Here is a 25,000-nt window from a genome sequence, read left to right as displayed (position 1 = left end):
GGAGGTGGTGCTGTGTGGAAGGGCTGGGCGTGATCCTGGCGCGGCTCTCACTCTCCTTCTCACTCCCTCTTATCCCTGTAGCGTTCTCTCTCTCTCTCTCTCTCTCTCTCTCTCTCTCTCTCTCTCTCTCTCTCTCTCTCTCTCTCTCTCTCTCTCTGCCAAGCCTCCATCCTCTTCCTTCCTATTACAACACCTTGTTGATTTATTTCTTCCTTCCTCATGCTAATTTCTCCCTCATTCTCCTTTTCTTCCTTCTACTCCTCTCTTTCTCATTTTACTTTATCCTACTCTCTTTCAATAAGAGAGAGAGAGAGAGAGAGAGAGAGAGAGAGAGAGAGAGAGAGAGAGAGAGAGAGAGAGAGAGAGACGGGAGAGGTGTTAAAGGAAGCCATTTAAATTTTATCACTTCTGAACTAACGTAGTGTGTGTGTGTGTGTGTGTGTGTGTGTGTGTGTGTGTGTGTGTGTGTGTGTGTGTGTGTGTGTGTGTGTGTGTGTGTGTGTGTGCGCGCGTGTCAGAGAGAGAGAGAGAGAGAGAGAGAGAGAGAGAGAGAGAGGAGAGGTGTTAAAGGAAGCCATTTAAATTTTATCACTACTGAACTAACGTAGTTCCTCATCTTCCTCACTACGAGTACATTCTCCTCCTCCTCCTCCTCCTCCTCCTCCTCCTCCTCCTCCTCCTCCTCCTCCTCCTTCCCCGCAATTCATCTTCATTAACCACTTCAGCAGTAGCCTAAGGAGTGTTCTGGTCTGCGGCGAGCCTTTCATTAACCTGCCGTCAGCCTCCTGCCTCCTCAGTGCTGCCGACTTCCTTGGGTCATCGCGTGGCGTCTCTGCGGGGATTAGGTTTCAAGACACTTCTCTGGTTATTTGGGTTCTTCACTATTGGTCAGTTTTGCTTTGGCGATGGTGGTTTGTGTTGGGGCTTGTTTACTGCTCTGATTTTCTTACTTTTATTTATTTCTTTGTTTCTTTCCTTCTTCTTTTTCTTCTTCTTATTCTTACTCTTCTTCTTTCGTTTCTTTTTCAATTTTTTCTTTCTCTTCTTTTTCGCTTTGTCAACACTTTTCTTTCTTTTTTCTTCTTTTTCTTCCTTCCTTCCTTCCTTTCTTCTTCTTCTTCTTCTTCTTCTTCTTCTTCTTCTTCTTCTTGTTGCTGTTGATGTTGTTGTTGTTGTTGTTGTTGTTCTGCTTCTTCTTCTTCTTCTTCTTCTTGTTCTTCTTCTTGTTCTTCTTTTCTTGTTGTTTTTGTTGTTGTTGTCTTTGTTGTTGTTGTTGTTCTTCCTCGCTATGTAAACACGAGGGAGGCGGGTCAAGGTCACATAATGGCGGGAAAGAAGACCTGTTAAGTAAAGATATAAAGTAAATCGGAGAAAGATGTTATCGAATAAAGTTTGCAGTTATTACTGAGTTTATGATGGTACCAAACTGAGCCTATACCAACTGTAACCCCCTCTCTCTCTCTCTCTCTCTCTCTCTCTCTCTCTCTCTCTCTCTCTCTCTCTCTCTCTCTCTCTCTCTCTCTCTCTCTCTCTCTCTCTCTCTCTCTCTCTCTCTCTCTCTCTCTCTCTCTCTCTCTCTCTCTCTCTCTCTCTCTCTCTCTCTCTCTCCACACACTGCCTCTAACACCTGACCTTCCACTGTCTCCACCGCCGTCACTCAGGCTGTTGTTGTTGTTGTTGTTGTTGTTCATTTCTCTCAGTCAAGATCTTATTCTGAAAGCCTCCTGCGCCACACCTCCACTATTTTCAAGACTTAAAGTTAAAGGATGTTGTTTTTTTTATGGTTCAGTGAAAACTTGACTGGATTTTCACACAGTAATAACAGGCGGAACACTCCTTAACTTGAGAACCTGGCTGATCATCTACGTGGCCTTGAAAATTAGTCTTGGTGACAAAGTAAAGCGTTCCCGAATATGAGTGCCACTAGGAAGCAGACAAATATAAACTTCTTACAACCGCTTGATGGATATTGTCAAGTATGGGGAAGGTTTGAGATCCATTGACATGCCTTCCTGTTTCGTCCGCTGGTCCTCTTATGTGCTGTGTGTTTTATGCTTGTGTTATGTGTGTTTTGTGTCTGCTTTGTTCTTTTCGATGTTTTTTTTTTCTTTTCTTTTACGCCAGTCATCCTTTTGTCCTCTGTTCCTACTTCTCTCTGCCACTAAGGGTTATGCGCCTCTGCTTTGTGTAGTGTCTGATATCACCTCTTTCATCTGCTTTTCTTCCTTCAGTATACTTTTAAACGTTGCAGTTGGTCATTTTTTTTTCTCGCCTCCTGCTGCCTTTTTTAAGTCCATTGCGTGTGTTTTCCTATTTTATTTTTTTATCTGCTTGTATTGCTCTCGCCACCCGTTTGTTTTTCTTCAACGCATCCTTAAACATTCTCTTTGTTCATCCTCTCTTCCTGTGAATAGCCAAGAGAAGCATAACTCGTACATACATGAAGCGGGAAAAAAAAAAAAAAAAAACCGCTCCATGCCTCTGAGCTCAAAACACGAATTTGAACGAAAACAACAAAGTGTGAAATGAAAGAAAGGTCTGATAGAAGGGTTTTTTTTTTCCTTTTTTTCATTTTCTTCTTTTTTTGCGTGTGTGTTTAATCGGATTTCTCATGTAAGAAATCCGTACGTGAAAATTCGAGGCAGTATTGCTGTGATGACAGGCTGGCTGGTGCTGTGCTGTGGCTTCTGGTGCTGTGCTGTGATGTGCTGTGTGTTGAAGCTAGAGTGTGATGGAGTGGTTGACTTTTTTCCTTTCTTTCTTTTTCTTTCTTTCTCTTCTTTTTTCTTTTCTTTTGTTTCTTTTCTTTCTTTTCAAACCTGTCAAAGATTCTGGTCAAAGCACAAAAATATGATGGGAAAATGCTCAGTAAACCACCCGCTTCCTAAAATTTTATTTTTTATAAAAAAAAAGGGGGAAAAATAGAACAAAAAAAGTTTGTCAGTTCAGTTCCAAAGGTGTTTTGATGTAATAGCGCGGCAAGAATCTCCTCTCTCTCTCTCTCTCTCTCTCTCTCTCTCTCTCTCTCTCTCTCTCTCTCTCTCTCTCTCTCTCTCTCTCTCTCTCTCTCTCTCTCTCTCTCTCTCTCTCTCTCTCTCTCTCTCCATACGTTCCTCTCCGCCGCCTTGTATTGGGTCATGTCCAAAATTAAAATTACTTTTTTTCTTAGGGGAAGAGAGAGAGAGGGAGGGAGGGAAGAGTGAGGAAATTTCTTTTTTACTTGGTTTCTTTTCTAAAGCGTTAACTTGGATCAGTTTATTTATTTGTGTATTTATTTATTTTATTTTATCTACTTATATATTGATGACTAGATGAAGGATGCATACATTGACTTAGAAGGTGACTGAAAATGATTGGTTGAAACATGAACCATAGTATTAAAACCATCGACATTTCCATCCACACATAAAAAGAGTAAAAAAAAAAAATTGTACGTGATATGAAAAAAAAATCAGGTTAATGTCATTATTCCAAACAATATATACACACACACACCTTTAGCTGGCGTCCATTAGTACAGGAAGCGCAGCAAATCAATTAAAGAGCTCCGGTGAACGTGAACGGTAACGTGACGCGCCAGGCAGCGGGAGGACTGACGCAGCACACACACACACACACACACACACACACACACACACACACACACACACACACACACACACACACACACACACACACACAGACAGACGGGTAGGTAAAGGGCAAGTATAGATGGTTCGTGGAGAGCTGGTCACCCCTCACGCCTTCACTCACAGGCACAGCTTCACACTCAAGCGCGTCATATAATTAAGTGAAGTGGGAAGAGACTGGAAGATACTTGACCTCCTCCTCCTCCTTTATTGCTCCATGTCTCCTACGTTGTATTAGAATTGGATAATGTAGATACACCACAAACATCCAGCATGTCTGCAACTGTCTCTTCTTCATTTATGACTCTTTGCGATCCTGTTGTTCCTCTTGCTACTACTAATTCTACTACAGCACTATTACAACTACTATTTCAATTTCCGTTGTCGCTTAAAAATTCGTGGTCCCATGTGGTCTAGTGGCTAGGGTACCTGGTTTCGATTCTCGGCATGGAAAAGTCTGTTTTTATACTTGAATCTGCCTTTATATTGATTAAGAGCTGGTCTAATGGAACTTTTTAAGAAGAAAGATAATATAACAAGTGTGATATTTATTCGGGGCTTTGCTTTAGTTGTAAGGGACTGTAGGGGCTGTCCAGTGGGTGAAGCAGGGCAGCAGTCAACCTATGCCCAGCTCACGCGTAATCTGCTTATTCTGTTTTGGCAGAATGATGAGGATGGCACGTGGATCAGTGGACGCGAGAATTGGGTTTTACTCCAATCTGGCAGCTGCCGCTGACGTGACGGAGCGGCGGCAGTGTGTTTGTCGCAGTTATCAATGCAGTCCAGGAAAAAAATGTATTGCTGATGGACACGTGGCGCTGGGAAGGTTATGATTCACGCCGTGTTTTGCTCTCAGCTGCCCGCAATACTACGCTACTATTTTTCTTCATTTATTTTCTTATCCTTCTTTTTCTCTTTTTTTCAGAGATCTGCTGGACGGTCGATGTTGGTGATAGTAACTTGTGAACTTCTGTGAGATAAATTTTGCCCCAAGAGGCGCATTTCTCGTGATTTGTATTTTATAGCGCTGTAACGTGACAGTACTTCTTAATGTTGAAGTTTGTTAGAGAAGGGAAAAGTGAAGAGACGTTCATACAGCAGGAGGAGGAAGAGATGCGGGCGACAATCACTCGTTTGTATCGTCGTGCTGTAAACAACAGCATTGCAAACTTTTCTAATACTTAGAGCGAGACTTAATACCGACTCTTTCGTGGGTGTTTTTCCATTGATGATACAGAAATCTTGTTAAACTATTACTAAAATCATGAAAACACCCTTGCAATTTCCAATTACTTTCACTAGAGCGCTTTGTAACCGTCAAAACTAGACTAGAGCGTTTGGCAGTACCAGTACGGCCGTGAGCAGTCCTATCTTTGAGTAAAGAATCCCTCATCTTTACAGCTCACGTCCCGATTGACTGTTCCCTCAATCCCTCACTGCGCCGCTCCAGCCCTCGCCCCTCCCTTCCCTCTCGTTACGGCCATCCCCCACCATGCCCGCCACCCATCCTTCCCTTGAGATGAAGAGGACATTACTCTTCATCATGGGACGTGTGTGGGATTAGCGGGGCGAGCTGTGTTGCGCCTCATCCGAGTGGCCGCTACCCTCGTGGCTGCCACCCTCACAGCAGCTTTCCCTTCGTCTTGTTAGTCTTTAGTGCTGCACAGCGCGTGCCCACACACTCAACGTAGCGCATCCTCCATGCGGCCACCGGGAGACTCACCTCGCACCAGTGAAGGGAATTATAACGTGTGACTTTGAGCTGCAGGTTGAGAGTTCTTTTCTATCGCCTAGTTCTTAACACGTCGAAAATAGATAAATAGTTTGAATAGCAACGATTACAATTAACAGAACGCTTCCTTGGCCACTGCGGTACTGCGCTGACTGCATGGAGTTCAGTGAGGAGGGGAAGAGAATGAAGAGGAAGGGATCACTCATGCCAACAAGTCATGCTATCACGATGAGTGTTTGTCTTCCTTCTTCATCTGCCCTAAAGCAACGCTGTGTTAACTTCATCATCTAGCTGTTCTTTATGGAAGGTTCTGCCTTACAATAAATATCGTTTTGGAAAAGTTGCGCACCATCAAAAGGAATAAAACACATCAATGCATGAACAATCCATTAGGAAAGGATATTTTCAAGAATGTTTTCATTATAGCACGGATAATCTAAGAATGTTTTCATGATAGCACGGATAATCTAAGAATTATTTTGTATCTATAGGAAAAAACACCAATACAAATACGCATAATCATCTCAGTGGCTTTGGTAACAGTCCACATGAAAGACTAAAGCGTTTAATTAAGAACACTTGGTTTTGTAAGTATAATTTGATAAAGGGAAGGTTTGTAATGCGAGCAGCACGTATTGAGACAGCTTCTCTAGTTTCTCCTTCGCTCCTCGTCTAGCAGAGAGAGTAGCCTCGGGTGACGCCTCGGTCTAATCACAGTCACGATCAATGGAATCTTTCATTATAAGGAAGGGAAGTGTTCATCAGAGCTCCTAAGTGGATGACTGTATCTGACCCGCCCCGTAAGTTATGGGAGAGAGAGAGAGAGAGAGAGAGAGAGAGAGAGAGAGAGAGAGAGAGAGAGAGAGAGAGAGAGAGAGAGAGAGTATTGATTATTATTATTCTCTTTTATATAAACCGAGTGAAAATTAATTGCTCTTATTTCAAGATATTATTGTATACTTATCGTAGTAGTAGTAGTAGTAGTAGTAGTAGTAGTAGTAGTAGTAGTGGTGGTAGTAGTGATAGTAGCAGCAGCAGTGGTAGTAGTAACAGTAGTGATAGCAGCAGTAATATAATCTGATATTCCATAGTTTTCTTGGGTGATATTTTCTTCCTTTCCTTTCTTTATTTTGTGTTACATACTTGTATAGGCCTTAATCTTTCCCGTCCTTTTAAAAAAAATAATAAATAGACGATATACGTACATGGCGAGGAAAGAATTCTTTAAAAAATAGAAAACGTGAAGAAAGCTCCTTCTTTTCCATTTATTCATTTATTTATCAGAATTCTCTCTTAAAATCCTCATTACACTTTTATTCCCACGCATTTAAACAAAAGGGGGATTGTCGTGTGAATCGAGACACCTGCTTGTCCTCACCCTGACCGTATACAAAAGAGAAAGCAGGTTGAGTTAGGACATGAGAGACAGAAAGAAAAAAAATCAGTGAAAATTAAATCCTATAGAAACTTCATATGTAGTGTAAGGTTATGCATCATCAGTTGAAAGAAAAGCATCAGTAAGAACACGAGTAATGTTTTTAATAGTTTGAGGAGAGTTTTGAGTCCCCCTTCACCTCGATTATATGCACAGGATGAGATGGGAGATGAAATTCACTTCAGTTTTGTGTGATTGGAAGTATTGAAGTATTTACCCACGACGTCTCGGTGTGTAGCTCAAGTGATCATGAGTGTGTTGAGGATAACGTCTTGAATGAGACAATCCTCCCTCTGCCTGCTTCTGCCAGCTTCCTTCTGCCTTTCTTTGTCTGCCTCCCTCTGCCTGTCTCCCTTTGTCCATCTCCCTCTGCCTATCTCCCTCATCCTCCCTCTCTTTGTTTCCCCTATCTGCCTTTCTCTCTGTTTCCCTCTGCCTACCTCCCTGTTTCACTTTGTCTCCTTCCTCCCTCTGCCTTTGTCTATCTGTTTCCATCTACTTGCCTCCCTCTGCTTTTCTCCGTCTCGCTCTGCCATGGTGGGACGTGGTAAGAAAGAATAATGCATATGAGTGTGTGGTGCTGTCTGGACCGCCTCGTGTGTGACTGCCAGCTTGGTGTATAGGAAGATGTATACATGTAACACGTGATATTTTCACTGTATTCCATCTTTTTTTTTTTTTTATTTAAGCAATGCATTTTTCGGTTTTTTTTTTCTCGATATTTTCCACCCACAGCGTTGGTAAACAACAAAACTTGCAAGCATCGTAAACTGTTTAATAAGCTTCACATTATACACACACACACACACACACACACACACACACACACACACACACACACACACACACACACACACACACACACACACACACACACACACACTCTTCCATGAGCAGAAATGCCCACACTGGAAACCTTGTATTATATATAATAAAAATAAAAAAGGCGGGATAGAGAAAGAAAATAATCCTACACTATTTATTTTGAGTCACTGCAAGCCTTAAATTCCTATTGTACGTGTCATATATTTTTTTCACACTGTATTTTGAAAACTCACCTCACTCTACTCCCCTATGTACGTGCGTGCGTGCGTACCGCGGCTGGTAACTGGTGGCGTTTGTTCTTGGTGTTGCTGGTGTTAAAGAAATATATAGTTATCTATTCGTGAATGATGCAACGTGAGCTGCGCTGTGGTGTGAGACGATCGTCACACACACACACACACACACACACACACACACACACACACACACACACACACACACACACACACACACACACACACACACACACACACGTAGATGTAGACAAATAGATAGATAGATAGGTAGGTACTTTGGTATGCGGTCTACGCGTCATAGACATAGACATGAATTTATTTGGTTCCGACTTTTTACAAAGTATGGAGCACAGCTTCCAAACACTATTTTGAACATTATATTTACACAATTTTCATATCTACTAGAACAGTCTTAGTACTGCCTTGGCGAACATTGCTAGATCATTTTGTATCCCGCACCGAGAATCTTGGAATGATCTAACAGATTTGAACTGGTTTGGTAGGTTTCTATAATACATTGGTATGAATTGGTTCCTCAATCTCGAAATTTCTTGATCCTTACATAGAAACAAGACATTGTATTCATCTCCTATTTCATTTTCATTACATTTTGTGCAAATGCTATTTTTTCTAGGTGTACTGTTGTGTCTACCTGTGAGAGTAGGTAGTCTATGGTATATGAGAAATATGAGTGCTGCATGAAGGTTTGTTACGTAACCTGGCATTCCACTGTGTAATCCACTGATCCTTAACGTTCCTTTCAAAAGTAAGTTTTACCCACACAGGATTACTTCCATTCTGTTCATACCATACACCTGACATACCTGAATGATCTAACACTGATTTTGCATACTTCAACCAAGGAGACCTAAAACTATTTTCATCATGCAGTTTCAGAGACACTGATACATTATGTAACAGTTTTCTTTGTTTACTATTAATTAACCTTAATCAATAATTTGATACTAAGTTTACTAAGTTTTCTTTGTTTACTATTAATTAACCTTAATCAATAATTTAACATTTTACTTTTGATGTGAGTATTGACAGGATATTTACCCAATTCTCCATAGACCATAAGATTACAAGTAGTCTTCTTAACACCAAGAATATGTCTGAGAAATGTACAATCTCAAATGCTTTAAATATCTTGTATCCCTAGATCTCACAACCATACGTTATTATAGGCAACACCATTGCAGCAAATAATTCTAGTTGTAAATCAATTAGTAAATTTTTGACACTTTACAATCAAACTATACATTGCCCTCCTTCCTTGCTGGCACAGATTTTCCTGACATATCTTAAAACTTCCATTATAGCTCAAAGTCACGCCCAGATATTTATAATTCATCTTCTATTTCGATTTGTACTCCCTTGAGAGGAAAATTATAATTTCATGCATAATCTTTCATCTTAGTAAATACAGTGATTTTAGTCTTTCTACAGTTTATATCTAATTTCCACCTGTCACAATATATTTTCATAGCTTTAAGTCTTTCTTCTTCAGCTGCTGTGACAGTGTCATCTGCATACATGATAACTAAAACCTTGAGCAGTGTCAATCCACTCATCACCTGTCTTAACAAAATCACAATCATTCTCTAATAAATGATCTTCAGTATCATTTATGAACAAAAAAAAGATAACATTGGTGATAAATTTTCTCCCTGCCTTACTCCACTGTAGCTTACAATATAATCTGAGTATTTCTGATTACATAAGACACAAGACTTAATATTATTACACATATTCTTAATTAATCATAATCTTACCGTCAACTTCTGCTTTTAGCCTGAATGTCAACATTGATTTTAGGTGTTCATTACTGTGTTCTGTTCCAGCTAGATGCTTAAAATGCTCTTTGAACTCTGTGACTAGAATTGATAAATCAGATTTTTTCTTTGTTTGCTGCAAAATTAGCCTGTACAACCTGGAATCCTTGGGTTTGGCATTTCTTAGCCTTGAAAAATTTTTTTTACTTCTAATTTCTTGTTTGTATTTCTTACTCTTTCTAATCATGTCATTGTAGGAGGTATCGGTCTTCAAAATGTTGTTCTTATGTTTAGCCTCATGATATTCTTGTCTACTCTCATAACATTGCTTGTCATAAGTTAACATTGCTATGCTGTTAGATTTCTTTGTCTATTTCTTATATTTTTGAGGAAATGTTTTCAAGGTTGTGTTCAGAATTTTTTTTTTTAACTCGCTTACGATTTCATTAACATATTTATGATCAGCATTTTCGATTGCACTCAGGACATGGTTATGGTTTATGTTTTGGGTATATTCGTCAGCTTTATTCTTATTCCATTTACCTGGCTTGATATCTTTCTCACAATGGTTCAACTTTCCTATCTCTCTCAAGCAAGTTTCTTCCTTATTCTGAAAATTCTTTAAAATAAAGGATATATCACAATGGACATCTGAAAAGAGTGGGTTAAAATCGCAGACCTTAAATGTTTGCACCGTAGTTAACAGTACAGGTGAGCCAATTATATAGTGTACAACAGTATTGAAAACAGTTGTTGCTTACCAATCCTTAAACCATCACCTACTCTCCCGTTGAATATACACACCATATTATTCTTGCACATTTCCAATAACTTTTTACCATAACCATTAACATTACTTTTGTCACACGAATACCTCTCTATCGTGACGTAACACTTAATTAAATTATTTATCATGCCCAATATAATGTTTGAGTGGTCATTATCTAAAACAAACTCATTAACATGGTTAATGTCAGAAACAACACTCGTGTGTGCATTAAAGTCATTACATATTACATGGCAATAGTCATCAACATAAAAATCGAACAAAAAAGTATCCAATGTCTCCAAAACCTCTACACTCGAAAATCTGGAATTACTTGGTGGGATATAGACAGTTGTAGTAATGAAATGTCTTCCTAAACCTAAACATGACTTGTCAAGAATAAGAGAAAAGTAGGCATCCGAAGTCCCATAGATGAGTTTAAAACAATGGTTCAATTCAGTATTTACAGCAATCATGATTCCACCTGATCTGTGTAAACAGAGGTTGCTTCTTACGTGATAGAAAATTTCAAAGCCAATGGTATCGAATGAATCCTTCACATTCTGCATATCAATTTCATCGCATCTTATTTCACTAAAACACAATATATCATGATTTTTACAAACATTGACAAACTCTGGAACTCGTAACTTGCTCTGAAGTCCACAAACATTTAATGACAATATAGAAATGCCTTTGAATGTAACTGAAACATTACCGTCGTTACTATTAACTACTGTCTTACCTCGGGTAACAACTTATTTTCTGGTGAACATAGTTGTGCTCCACACTTGTCCTACGCGGAGTTTTCCCACGCAATATGGTGGTCCATTTGTAGTCGTTTCCAATTTGGTGTTACAATACCCACTTTGCTCAAGTCGTACGGTTTGGATCGTCAGTCAGCCAGGCCAAAATCTTGCCATTCCTTGTAACGTTCTTCACACCAGCTTGTTCCTTCACTATTCGTCTCATTGCAGATCGAAGAGGTGTCAGGTCTTCATTGATGAACACTGCTGTCTTTTGTTTCAGTTCACCTTTTCTACGGAGAAGTGCATTCCTCTTCTTTCTTCGACAGAATCTCACAATAGCAGGGCGTTCACGGTCTCGAGGCTTCCCCAAACGGTGAACCACTGAGATGTCATCGGCTCGTGAACTAACACCCATACTCGAAGCAAGCTCGATCACTTTCTCTTCCAGCCTTTTCTCATCTTCTTACTTTGATATGTGATAGGTGTACGCTTTATATTGTGATATACAGAAAAGTATACTTTTTTCCTTTTATTATCATGTGAAGTGGAAAACATTCTTTAAACAATGTGGGCTCTACGTGGTTTTACAGGCTAAAGGAGCTATTTTGGGTACCTCCTTTCTGAAAGCCCACCTGTTTGGAAACCGTAACCCCGAGTGGCTGCCCTTCCTACCCTTTGTTCATGTCCAGGATTGGAACCCTTGTGCATGGAGACCCCTTGGCCCCAAAAGTTCGCGTGGTTCCATTGTATCATGGCTTCAAGAGAATGTCTGGTTATAGATTCTGAACCATGAGTGGAATATCCGTTTGAGGATTGGAGCTCTGGTCCCGATTCAACAAGGTATTATGTACATGTGGCAGCACACTTCACTCCGGTACAGACACAATGTCGCGATAGGCGATCTGCGCTCCCTTCTGTGATTTTGCTTGCCTATTAGCATCTGACCGTATAGAGAACCCTTCAGATATTAGCTTAACGATTCTGCATCCAGGTCACAGACGAGACGAAGGCAATTATACATATTTAACAGTAGTTTGTAAGCTTTCTATATGCCAAATTGTAGAATGAATTTTATTCAATTTTATTCAAAATATCTCATATAATTCGATGCATGAATTGACAGGTAAAGGTACCGAGGCAATCTGTGATTTTGATAATGTTTTTGTCCAGTCACATACGAACACAAACCTGCGCATATTCACGGGCAGGAAACATGCAAGATACACTCTACTGTAAATACTCCGGAGCAAATATACCTACCTTGTCTTATTTCATATATCAACCGATTCTTACATATTTTCAAACCAAAGCCATTTTTCATTTACCATCGACGATTTATATTCGGATCAAAATTTAAATGATATATGAGAACTTTCGGCCAAAATTCGTTGAGTCCTGATAGAGAGATAAGGGCTCCTTCCATAGAGTCTGGTGGAGGGTGTGTACAGGTCCCTTGATTGTGATGGCACTGGGCTTAACAACTCGCCATGAACGAGGGCACGCTGTGCACCATGCACCAGACACTGGCAATACGAGGGGTCTTTAGATGTGAGAGGGCTCATTTCATGACAGTGGTTGGGGTGTGGTGTGTGGCGGGTCATTGCTCATGGCGACCAGTGTGAGGCATTGCAAGGTTGCATCGTCACTGCCCTCACGCCCACGGGACTGGGGTGGACTCTTCGGGAGGAAGGGTTCGCCCTAGTACCTATGTAGCAAGGTAGACTTCATTGGCGTATAGCCATCACCACGCCCACATCGTTATCACATCGTTATCGTGGAATCGCATTGTTACCTTCGTCACGCGCATCCTGATCATAGTTGTTTATTTGTTTATTTATTTATTTATTCATTTAACGTAACATCAAATTCGTTTTCATTATCTTTGTTTACATAGTACATAACTCACATGATGATATATCTAACAGTACAAATCCTCTGATAAAAAGTCCAGCAAAGCGCCATACTTTTTTTTTTTGACACATTTCGTACAATTTTTGGAGATGAAGTCGCTATCTACTTCTCCACGTCAGTGTGAAATCGTGCTATAATTTCGTGAATTTCTAAATTTCATTTGAGACACTGAGAGCCGCTTCATTGGCGCTGTAATGTAATTGTAATTCAAGTATTGTCTCTGCTTCAAAGTACGTTGCATTTCTTGTTTGTTTCATAACTATTGATGTGTTTATTGATATTATTTCTTTTTAAATAAATGCATGCATATTCATAATGTTTTATCTAAGCCATAATAAATCATTAAAACTAATAGATCACATAGCAAAGTAGTACCAATAGGGAGACTCGTAGGTAGGTAGATGAACGGTTCGTTGACCAGTTAAAAAAAAAAAAAATAAAATAAAAAAAATCCATCGACAAATAAAAGTGTAAAAATGTAGTCCCCAGAGAGAGAGAGAGAGAGAGAGAGAGAGAGAGAGAGATAATACGTATAACAGAAAGAAGACAAAAATATCTCACTTGGAAACTAAACTCGATGGAAGGCAATGAAAAAAAAATGTCGGATAGGCCTATGTCGGGGGGGGGAGGGCGTTGGGAACAGGAGAGGGGGGGCGCGGAGGGGTGGATGGCGCGGCGAGGCGTGTAGGCGAGGTAGGCGTGGGCAGGTATCCACAGGTGCACTTTAATGTACTCACCTGGCCAGGGCACCGCCGGGGTGATTAGCATTTCCATATTGCCTCGCCTCACCCCTCACCCCTCTGGCCTTATCCCTCTCCCATCACCTCTCACCTATCCCCCTCCCCCTCACCTCTTAGCCCTTTTTCCTCTCCCTGCTCTCCCTTATTTCTCTCTACTCTCCCTTCACTTATCCCCCCTCTTCTCTTTCCTCCCTGTCCCTCTCACCTCTTCTCTCATCTCCTCTCCAAGCCTACAGCTTCCCATGCCTTGTCTTTCCTTACAACTCACACGCTCCTTCTTTTACCCTCCTTATTCACTTTTTAGCTTAGGCAATTCTTTCTTCCTTTTCTTCCTCAGTTCTTCCTTTTCTTCTTTCCTCAAGTTTTTCATTCCTTCCTTTTTCCTCCTCATCCTCTCTGTTTAAACTAAACACCTTTCTTCCTCCTCCTCCTCCTCCTCCTCCTCCTCCTCCTCCTCCTCCTCCTCCTCCTCCTCCTCCTCCTCCTCCTCCTCCTCCTTTTCTTGGTGCGGCCTCAGGAGTAAAGGGAAGTCGCAGTTGAGGGGCGCCACACTGCCCCTCCCCCTGCGAGACCCATATGGTTGCCTCACTTGTTCTTAAAGGAGATAAAACGCCCACCTGCAAACCTTTCTTATTGGCACTGTGTGGGCGGCGAGGGCGGCGTGACGAGCCCTAGTGGTGGTGGATCGGTGGAGACACTAACAACCTGAGAGGAAAGAGTAACAACTTCATTAACAACTGGAGTTTTTTTTTTTTTTTTTTTTCAATGGTATTTATTTTTGTGTTTGTTAGTGGATGATATGGTGCGTCCTGGCGATTGGTGTAAAGGGATTCAGTGTTATGATATTGCCTTCATTATCTTCATATGGCATTGAATCACAATATTGTCAATTAGATCTGGATCTGAAATATCAACTGGCAAAATAGCATCCTTGTCCGACGCTTCCTTTACACTTCCTTCGCAAACAACGATATGACGCGTCACGGCAAACCTTTAATATAAGAACCTAACCCAACCCTACCCAACCTAACTTAATCTAACCTAACCTAACCCTGTCTAACCTCAAACCTTTAATAAACACACTAGATCTAAACCAAGTTAACCCAGCTTAACCTATTCTAACTCCAGACATTTAGTAAACGAACCAAATCTAAACCAACCTAATTCTTATACCCTTAACCTAACCTAACTTAGATGAATTCAAACATTACGTAAAAAAATAACAAACCTGACCTAACCTAACCTGATTCGACTCTCCTACGTGTTTCTACCTTCACTCACCTATACTTACCTGTCTACCTACACTTAGCCTAAATACCTTTTATTTACCTACTTACCAATTCACCTGGCTACCCATCTACTAACGCACGTGCCTCCTTCCCTCACTGCCTCTTTCCATCCCTTCCTCCTACCTTAAATCCCTCCTCTCCTCCCTCCCTCCTTCCTTATATTCCTTTCTACCTACTCTCTCTCTCTCTCTCTCTCTCTCTCTCTCTCTCTCTCTCTCTCTCTCTCTCTCTCTCTCTCTCTCTCTCTCTCTCTCTCTCTCTCTCTCTCTCTCTCTCTCTCTCTCTTAGCTTCTTTCCAGCCTAACTTTATTACTTTCCCTCTGTCTTACTCTTCGTCTTTGCTCTCTTCCTCTCTTTCCGTCTCTCCCTCTGCCCTTTCCTTCGCAATCTATCTCATGTCCTTTCCTCCTTCCTATCCTTTATTTTCTTTTTTTTTTCTTTCATTCATTCCCGTACCCTTCCTCTGCTATCCATCTCACGTCTTTCACCTTCCCCCCTTCCCCAAATTCCCTCGTTTCCTTCCTTACCTCCTCGCTTCCCCCGACCAGCTTCGCGCAGATCCCATACTATGTCCCTCGGAGGCGGCTTGTTCGTGTGTGTGTGTGTGTGTGTGTGTGTGTGTGTGTGTGTGTGTGTGTGTGTGTGTGTGTGTGTGTGTGTGTGTGTGTGATTCACCACTGTCGTCTGCTGGTCACCCAGCCAGCCTTCCCCATTACGGAGCGAGCTCAGAGCTCATAGAGCTATCTTCGGGTAGGACTGAAACCACAACACTCTCCACACACCGGGAAAGCGAGGCCACAACCCCTCGAGTTACATCCCGTACCTACTTGCTGCTAGGTGAACAGGGGCTACACATTAAGAGCTTGCCCATTTGCCTCGCCGCGCCCGGGACACTGCTAGGTGAACAGGGGCTACACATTAAGAAGCTTGCCCATTTGCCTCGCCGCGCCTGGGACTCGAACCCGGGCCTTTTCGGTTGTGAGCCGAGCGTGCTAACCACTACACTACGCGGTGTGTGTGTGTGTGTGTGTGTGTGTGTATGTGTGTGTCACTGTTTCAGTGTTTGATCTGCTGCAGTCTCTGACGAGACAGCCAGACGTTACCCTACGGAACGAGCTCAGAGCTCATTATTTCCGATCTTCGGATAGGCCTGAGACCAGGCACACACCACACACCGGGACAACAAGGTCACAACACCTCGATTTACATCCCGTACCTACTCACTGCTAGGTGAACAGGGGCTACACGTGAAAGGAGACACACCCAAATATCTCCACCCGGCCGGGGAATCGAACTCCGGTCCTCTGGCTTGTGAAGCCAGCGCTTTAACCACTGAGCTACCGTGTGTGTGTGTGTGTGTGTGTGTGTGTGTGTGTGTGTGTGTGTGTGTTGAATCCATTAGTAGCTTAAATGATGATGAAGGTGGTATTACTCATAATACTGGTAGAAGTTTCAAAAGTACTAGGAGTTGGAGTAGTAATGATAGTGGTTGTAGTAGTAGTAGTAGTAGAAGTAGTAAATGTAGCTATTGTTGCTGTTGTTGTTGCTCCTCCTGTAAAAAAAATACCAGTAGCAACAGTAAAAGTAGTTTTCATTGCATTAGAAGCCATATAGCAGCAGCAGTAGTAGTAGCGCTCGCCGTACATAGAAGCATCAGTAACCATTAACACCAACAAACACCAGTACAAGCTAACATACGCATGAACACCGGAAACTACCAGCACAGCACCACACACCCAGGCACAACACACCAACAAACACAAAACACTCACTGGCATTCACACCATCAGTCTTTTCATTGCCTTGACCTCTGCTGTTTGTGTAACACGCCTGCATCTCTCAAAACCCGGCGCCGGTACACAGTAAGAGGGGGAGACTTGGTGGCTGTGTTCCCTCAACCAAGCCAGGCGTGAGACCTCTCCCTTCTCCCTCGCACATTTGCCAATCTTTTCCTAGTCTTACTTTTTTACGGCCTCTGCCACTTCTACCTCCTCCGTTGGTCCTCTCGATCCCCTCTTCTCCCTGTACCTTTTTGTGTGCGCCGCATCTCCCCTCGGGGCGTCAAGAAGGGTCAGGTTGCGGCCGGGAGAGGGACGCCCTCTCTCCCTCCTCCCGATCCGCTCTCCCATCCCTCTGTCAAAAGCGGAGGATTGTGTTCAACTTGTCTTAAACTTTTACGCCGCGGTAGCCAGCGATAAGATACGCCGCAATTACGACACTGGGGGTCGGGGAGAGAGAGAGAGAGAGAGAGAGAGAGAGAGAGTTAGTCTTCTCATATGACAGAAAATTTGAAAATCAGTTAGTTTTACGTGTTATTTTTTGCAAATTCATGATGATGATGATAATAATAATAGTAAGAATAATAATAATAATAATAATAATAATAATAATAATAATAATAATAATGGTAATACCAAAAATTATCACCAATACAACCTAGTAAAACCATTTCCTGCAATTCTCAAAGTGGTGGTAATGGTGGGGGCGGCGGAAGACAGGTAGACACAAGGAAGTCAAAAGGTGAAGGCCATTAAATACATCACCCCTCAACACCTGTCCGTCTCCCACACACACACACACACACACACACACACACACACACACACACACACACACACACACACACACACACACACACACACAGTAACTCAGTGGTTAGAGCGCTGGCTTCACAAGTCAGAGGACCGGGGTTCGATTCCCCGGCCGGGTGGAGATATTTGGGTGTGTCTCCTTTCACGTGTAGCCCCTGTTCACCTAGCAGTGAGTAGGTACGGGATGTTAATCGAGGAGTTGTGACCTTGTTGTCCCGGTGTGTGGTGTGCCTGGTCTCAGGCCTATCCGAAGATCGGAAATAATGAGCTCTGAGCTCGTTCCGTAGGGTAACGTCTGGCTGTCTCGTCAGAGACTGCAGCAGATCAAACAATGAAATACACACACACACACACACACACACACACACACACACACACACACACACACACACACACACCTAGACCTAGATTGAAATATGCAGGAGTTATGTGGATCCCCCATAAAAAGAAACACATAAGGAAATTGGAGAGACTGCAAAAAATGGCTACAAGAATGGTTCCAGAATTTGAAGGGATGACATATGAGAGACTAAAGGCTATGGATCTACCAACTCTGGAACAGAGAAGAGAGAGAGGATATCTGATACAAATTTATAAATTGATTAACGGAATGGACCAAGTGGATAATGAGAAACTGATCCTGAGAGAAGAATATGACATTAGAAGCACAAGATCGCATAGTAAGAAACTGAGGAAGGGAAGATGTCTGAGAGATGTTAAAAAATTTTGTTTCCCGCAAAGATGTGTTGAGACTTGGAACAGTTTGAGTGTCAGCAACGAGTGTACATAGTTTTAAAGAAAAATTGGGTAAGTGTAGATATGGAGACGGGACCACACGAGCATAAAGCCCAGGCCTTGTAAACCTACAACTAGGTAAATACACACACACACACACACACACACACACACACACACACACACACACACACACACACACACACACACACACACACACACACACACACACACACACACACACACAAGGATTAGTTCAATTTTCAGGCTGTCAACGAGAAGTAATGGTGATGACGAGTGTTTCTTATTGACCTAACTCTCTCTCTCTCTCTCTCTCTCTCTCTCTCTCTCTCTCTCTCTCTCTCTCTCTCTCTCTCTCTCTCTCTCTCTCTCTCTCTCTCTCTCTCTCTCATCCAAATACCTTCGTCTCCTATTCTTTTAATCTGAAACGTTTCATTGACTCTAGTTCTTGATGTCTTCTATTTTTTCTGTCTCTCGTCATTAATGTCATTGTTTTCATGTTCATTTATTCATAGAAATTGACCAAAGACAGATAACAAAGAGGGGGGGGGAAAGAAAGAAGAGGGAAAAGAAGGAGCAATAAGAGAAGGAAACATGACTAAAAAAAAAAGAAAAAATAGATAAAACACGTTGAAAACCTTAATAAGACTACAACTGCTTTGAATAATATAGCTCTTCAACACACACACACACACACACACACACACACACACACACACACACACACACACACACACACACACACACACACACACACACACACACAGGACACAACACTTTTATACCCTTAACATTCACTCTTCACCTTTTTCCCTCTATGTCAACGTGTGTGTGTGTGTGTGTGTGTGTGTGTGTGTGTGTGTGTGTGTGTGTGTGTGTGTGTGTGTGTGTGTGTGTGTGTGGCGGGACAAGCAGATGGTGTGCAGGTTAATTGTGGTGTTGAGGTGGCCACGGGTGAGGCGAGGTACCGCTGTCTTAAAGGGGAGGCTGCTGCTATACTGTGACAGGTGTTCTCTACCTCCCCCCCCCACTCTCCCCGACCTTCCTCATCTACCTTCACTCCCTGTTACCCCCCCCTCCTCCTCCTCCATACTCTCTCTCTCTCTCTACTCTCTCTCTCTCTCTCTCTCTCTCTCTCTCTCTCTCTCTCTCTCTCTCTCTCTCTCTCTCTCTCTCTCTCTCTCTCTCTCTCTCTCTCTCTCTCTCTCTCGTGTCACATTTGTTGACTCGTTCAGTTACGTAACCTCTCTCTCTCTCTCTCTCTCTCTCTCTCTCTCTCTCTCTCTCTCTCTCTCTCTCTCTCTCTCTCTCTCTCTCTCTCTCTCTCTCTCTCTCTCTCTCTCTCTCTCTCTCTCTCTCTCTCTCTCTCTCTCTCTCTCTCACACACACACACACACACACACACACACACACACACACACACACACACACACACACACACACACACACACACACACACACACACACACACACACACACACACACACACACACACACACACACACACACACACACACACACACACACCTGGCCTTTCCTCCTAATTCCCCGCGCTGCCCCCGACACCTGCTTCACTCTCACACCTTTACCTCTCTTCTTCCTCCTCCTCCTCCACCTCCACCTCCTCCACCTCCACATCCTCAACCTCCACATCCTCCTCCTCCTCCTCCTCCTCCTCCTCCAATCTATAATTCACCTATTGACTCGGCTTTCTACCGTTTGTATATTGGATGTGAGTCTGGTGTTTTCCCTTTTCCATCAGTATTGGTGTGTATGTAAGAGGGAGTGGGTATGTATGTGTGAGTGTGAAAGGAGGCACTGTAAGGAGGTTAGGTTCAAAAATTAAGTCATCAGGTAAAGGAGAAGTAATAGTAAGAAGGTAGAAAGGTCTGTCTGCTGGTCTCCCTCGGTGTTCATGCAGTGATGCCTCGATGCCTCGCCATTCAGTAGCGGTAGAAGTGCCATGGTGTTATGTTTGGTGTTGCGTGTTGAGTTTGTCTTTGCCTTTTTCTTCGTGCCTTTTTTTTTATTTATACTTATTTTCTTCCTTCCTTCATTCATTTTGCTTTTCGTTCTTATTCGTTTTCTTTCCTTTCTTTCTTGCATTCTTTTTTCCAGTCATTTTTTTTTCTTATTTTCTCTTTACTTACCTTCATCTTTCCTTTCTTTCTGTAGTCCTTCTTTCTTTCTTCCTTCACCCATTTCTGGCTTCATCCTCTCCTTCCTTCCTTCCCCATGCACTCACCATACGGAATGGAGGAAGAACGCAAGTACAAGCAGAGATATAAACAAGTCCAGTGTTTATATTCAGTTTAACGCTCCTCGTCCATCACACTTAGGGTCACTTATTTGCCTTGAAATCCTTGCCTGTGTTCCTGTGTCACGCTCCTTCCTCTGGCCTTGCTCTGTAGTTCACGTAGAACAGGTGAAGAGCGTAACTTTTCAGTCATTTTTAACTAAGAAGTAAATGTCATAGAGGATTGGAATGCTGAACTTTAATTGATGAGTTACGTAACTGTCATATTACTAGTAGACGGAATGTTAACTAGATAATTAAAAAGCTGAACATCTATTATGATACTCGTGGAGTGCCTGCGGATCAATGCATTACAGATAAATGAGTTCAGTTACTTACTAATACTCGATGTTGCCTAACCAGATAGGAGAGAGTGAAATATTGAACTTTTGAATTAAATAGTTATTGGTTGTATAATATTCTCACTCCATGACATTGGAAGAGAATGGGAATGTCTATCCAAAAATATAAACTTTAGATATAATAAGACACCTTTTCTTCACTTACTAAGCTGTGGACCAGTGGTAATTATAATACTGATAATGATAAATACGAGGAGGGAGAATAGAATGATGAGAGGACAGAAAAATAGATATGATATGATAACCTTGCTACAAACTTCTCTGCCACCCCTTACAGCAAACTTCTTCCTCCCTCACTCATCCCGCACACAATTGAACGAATGCTGGGTAATCTCCATGGCTCCAGAAGATTCCTTTCCACAATGTTCAGAAGCATATTTTCTTCCCTCACTGCGAGTATCCGTCTGTCAGCGTCAGTTAGCTTCCCGTTCTGGCAACCTTTATTTTCCCTCTTCCGGCACTTCTTTCCTGATCTTGCCTGCACCGTACTGATGAGCAAGACAAACGGTGAACCACATATCAAAATACGAGTGATATGCAGCTTCCACTAGTCATAGAAGAGCCAAAAACAGAAGATAACATACATGCAGTTAATTAGAATTGATGAACGAAAGATAGACTTGAAGGACTAAACATAATAACCAAACCAAGAATAGCAACTGAGTACACAAGCCGTAAATCAGAGTTGAGTCCATGGATGAGTTTTGTCTCGAAAGCCACTCTACTCCAGATAGCAGACGAGGAGGTTGATGGAGGCTTAAGAAGTAAAAGGGAGGGATTGAGATGATTGTTAGGTGGAAATAGAGCGTGTTCGTGTGTGTGATTTGCAGGAGTGTTTCAGGAATATTGTGCTGAAGGAATGATGAAGCGCATAAGTGTTGTGTTGTAATGCCATTGTATTTTAGAAGTGGTGTGTTGCATGATTAGTGTTTGTAGAAGTGCTGTGTTTTGTACCAGTTTTTCGGTCAAGGTTGTTATGTTCCATGACTTTCTCGTAAGGGTGGCGTGTTGCTGGTGTTTGAGAAGTGATGCTGTTGTGTTGCTGGTGTTCTGGTGGCACCGCTGAGCCTCACGGGAACACTTACCACAATTAAATGTAAATAGTTTAATGCAATGTTTGGTGATGGGAGCCATGGCGTGAAAATTATGTAAATATGCCGAGCTGACGTGTTTTTGCAAAGTGCCGCAAAGCCCTAATTATGATTATTAATGTGATGAAGGTTCGGGTTGTGAAAAATGTGTTACTGAATATTGTGTGTCTGGGAACCAAAGCTTTCCTGTGTTATGCTTTCTCTTAAATCCTTCCCTGGTCATTAAACTAACTAATTAATCTGACCTAACCTCATGAATCAACTTATTTTTCCACTAAGTTACTTTCACTTGTTTGTACTGCTCACCTATATAATAAACGTATGTAAGTCTTTATTTGGTCATTAAACTACCTAACTAACCCAATACTGTATAATGAACTAACTCCTTCCTGCGGGACTTCTGTCAAAGGTTTCTTTTACTGCCTTCCTGTATTATGCATGGTTTTAAATCTTTGATCATGAAACTAACCAAATAACTTACCTAACCGAAATAAATATTTTTTGCTTCCATGTTTCCACCAGTCACTCTACTGCCTCACCTGCAAACACCTGCTGCAGTTGCCTTGCTCTGCTGGCTTGCTCGTGATCGCGTCCACCTGTCCTTCCTCCAGATTTCTACAGCACGGCATGTCTCGCACCGCCTTCCTTTGTTTCGGGTTCCAGTAAGTCCAAGTCAATCCGCTTGCAGAGTATGTAGTAATGCTGCGAGCTGTTTCATACACGTCGTGCTGTAGTGGAACTGATCCCCAGGCGCCGCCTCACCACGAGTCTCCCGGCACTGCTGTCCATTAACAAAAGCATGCAGACTTAGTCGTCCCGTCACACGAGTTTTCAATCCGTGAATATCAACGCCCACAGACAAAATGGAATTGCATTGTGATGCCACCTATATAGGGCAAGTACATTTTCGTGCAATAGGGGCTGTGTTCTGAAAGACCTTGACTAGTCAGGGTAGTGGAAAGAGTGTAAATACGATGTGAAATGTTGCGAGTACTGAGACGCGGCTAAGAAGATGAGGACGCTTTTAATTAAATAGAGAACACACACCGAAGGAAGAAGGTTAAGTGAGAGATAGACAGTGACATGAAGAGACGGATATGCATGAGAGTTTCAGAGCTTCGAACGAAAAGAAGTTACAATGGACAAGAACAACTGAAAAAAGTGTAAAAAAAGAACAGGAATGACCAGAGAAGATCTAAAGTACAAAAAGGTGTGCATGGTGCCAATCACGCACACTCACCGAACAGCGACAGAGGAGAGAGTTTGGCGGCGACGGCAGTGCGGGTGGAGGAGCAAGTTTCATCATGAGAAATTCAGGCACAACACACGTCAACATATTTTTACCACATGTCACTCGCGCCAGACTCCAATATCACATGTCACGTTGTGGCTGGCAGGTCTCTTCCTACACTAAGATCGACAATGACGAAGTTTAACACAGTCACCGAGACAATGAATGTAACGGGACAAACAAACAAGCACACAAAAAGTGACCTTGACAAACAAACAAACAAACACACAAACAGACAGAGCTACAGAGACAAGCAGACAAACAAACATTCATAATTCAGGACGGGTGGGAGCAGACGACACAAGGGCAAACCAGACTGACTTTTTGATTCATGACAAGACAAGTTGGCGACTGAAACACATGCGAAAATTTCTGGACGTGAAATCCTCCTTCCTTTTGTTGCAAGAATAATGTGACGAAACTCAGAGGCTCGCCAGGGAACAGAGAAAGTAAGAGAGAGAGACATAGAGAGTTAAGTCGAGGCAGGCAGGGCAGGGCAGGACAGGGGCTTGGTTTGTTCCTATTCAGAGAGAGGAGTGGAGAGGCTGTCTGATATATCATTCACTTGTCCTGTTTGTCATCCACCGCCGGGACTTTCATCGGTTTATAATGCAGGTCGTTTATTTGATGTCTGTATTCCCCACTTCCCCCCCCCCCTCTCTCTCTCTCTCTCTCTCTCTCTCTCTCTCTCTCTCTCTCTCTCTCTCTCTCTCTCTCTCTCTCTCTCTCTCTCTCTCTCTCTCTCTCTCTCTCTCTCTCTCTCTCTCTCTCTCTCTCTCTCTCTCTCCTTGTCTCTGTCCTGTACTGCCCTTCATCGTTTTCTGCCTCTACGTTACCCGACATTTTTATCTCTTGTGATGCATTGCCATTGTCATTATTATTGTTGTCATGTTTACTTGCTCTTTGCTCCATTATCGTTATATATATATATATATATATATATATATATATATATATATATATATATATATATATATATATATATATATATATATTTTTTTTTTTTTTTACTAGTCGTTGTCACTATTTATATTTGTCATCATTGAATTTTTCCCTCATTTACTTTCCTTTTTATATAAGCCATGTCTCGTTACATACACATATACACGCACGCACACACACACACACACACACACACACACACACACACACACACACACACACACACACACACACACACACACACACACACACACACACACACACACACACACACACACACACATTCATAATTTTTCCAAGTGTGCCCGATTCCATATGTGGAACCCTGAGAACACCAACTCAAGGACTAACAACTCACGGACGCCTCTCCTCCTCCTCCTCCTCCTCCTCCTCCTCCTCCTCCTCCTCCTCCTCCTCCTCCTCCTCCTCCTTGTACGTACCTTAATGTCTTCATCTGCACTTCTGTATCCTTTTATCTGATTTTCTTCCTACAATCTCTGTCTTGATTATTCTTATATATTCCGTTTATCTCGTTTCTTCAATTTTTGATATGGCTACCCTTCTTACTTTCCTCTCCTTATTTT

At 42.2% G+C, this 25,000-nt stretch overlaps 1 protein-coding gene across 4 annotated transcripts in view; it reads left to right on the top strand.

The window, feature by feature from the left end:
* LOC123500172 overlaps positions 1–25,000 on the top strand; it is a 142,495-nt gene that overhangs the window by 108,135 nt on the left and 9,360 nt on the right. For 2 of the 4 annotated variants that reach the window (XR_006673201.1, XR_006673202.1), the window contains exon 3: positions 4,294–4,514. The exons of the other annotated variants lie outside the window; for them this stretch is intronic. The gene's annotated coding sequence lies outside the window, so the exon portion shown is untranslated. Of the gene's footprint in view, positions 1–4,293; positions 4,515–25,000 lie in introns of those variants that run through there. 4 annotated transcript variants of the gene reach the window in all.

The sequence above is a fragment of the Portunus trituberculatus genome, chromosome 50, assembly GCF_017591435.1.
Source record: "Portunus trituberculatus isolate SZX2019 chromosome 50, ASM1759143v1, whole genome shotgun sequence".
Classification (NCBI taxonomy): domain Eukaryota; kingdom Metazoa; phylum Arthropoda; class Malacostraca; order Decapoda; family Portunidae; genus Portunus; species Portunus trituberculatus.
Note: the sequence above shows the minus strand (reverse complement) of the source record. Positions and strands in the feature narration are given on the sequence as shown.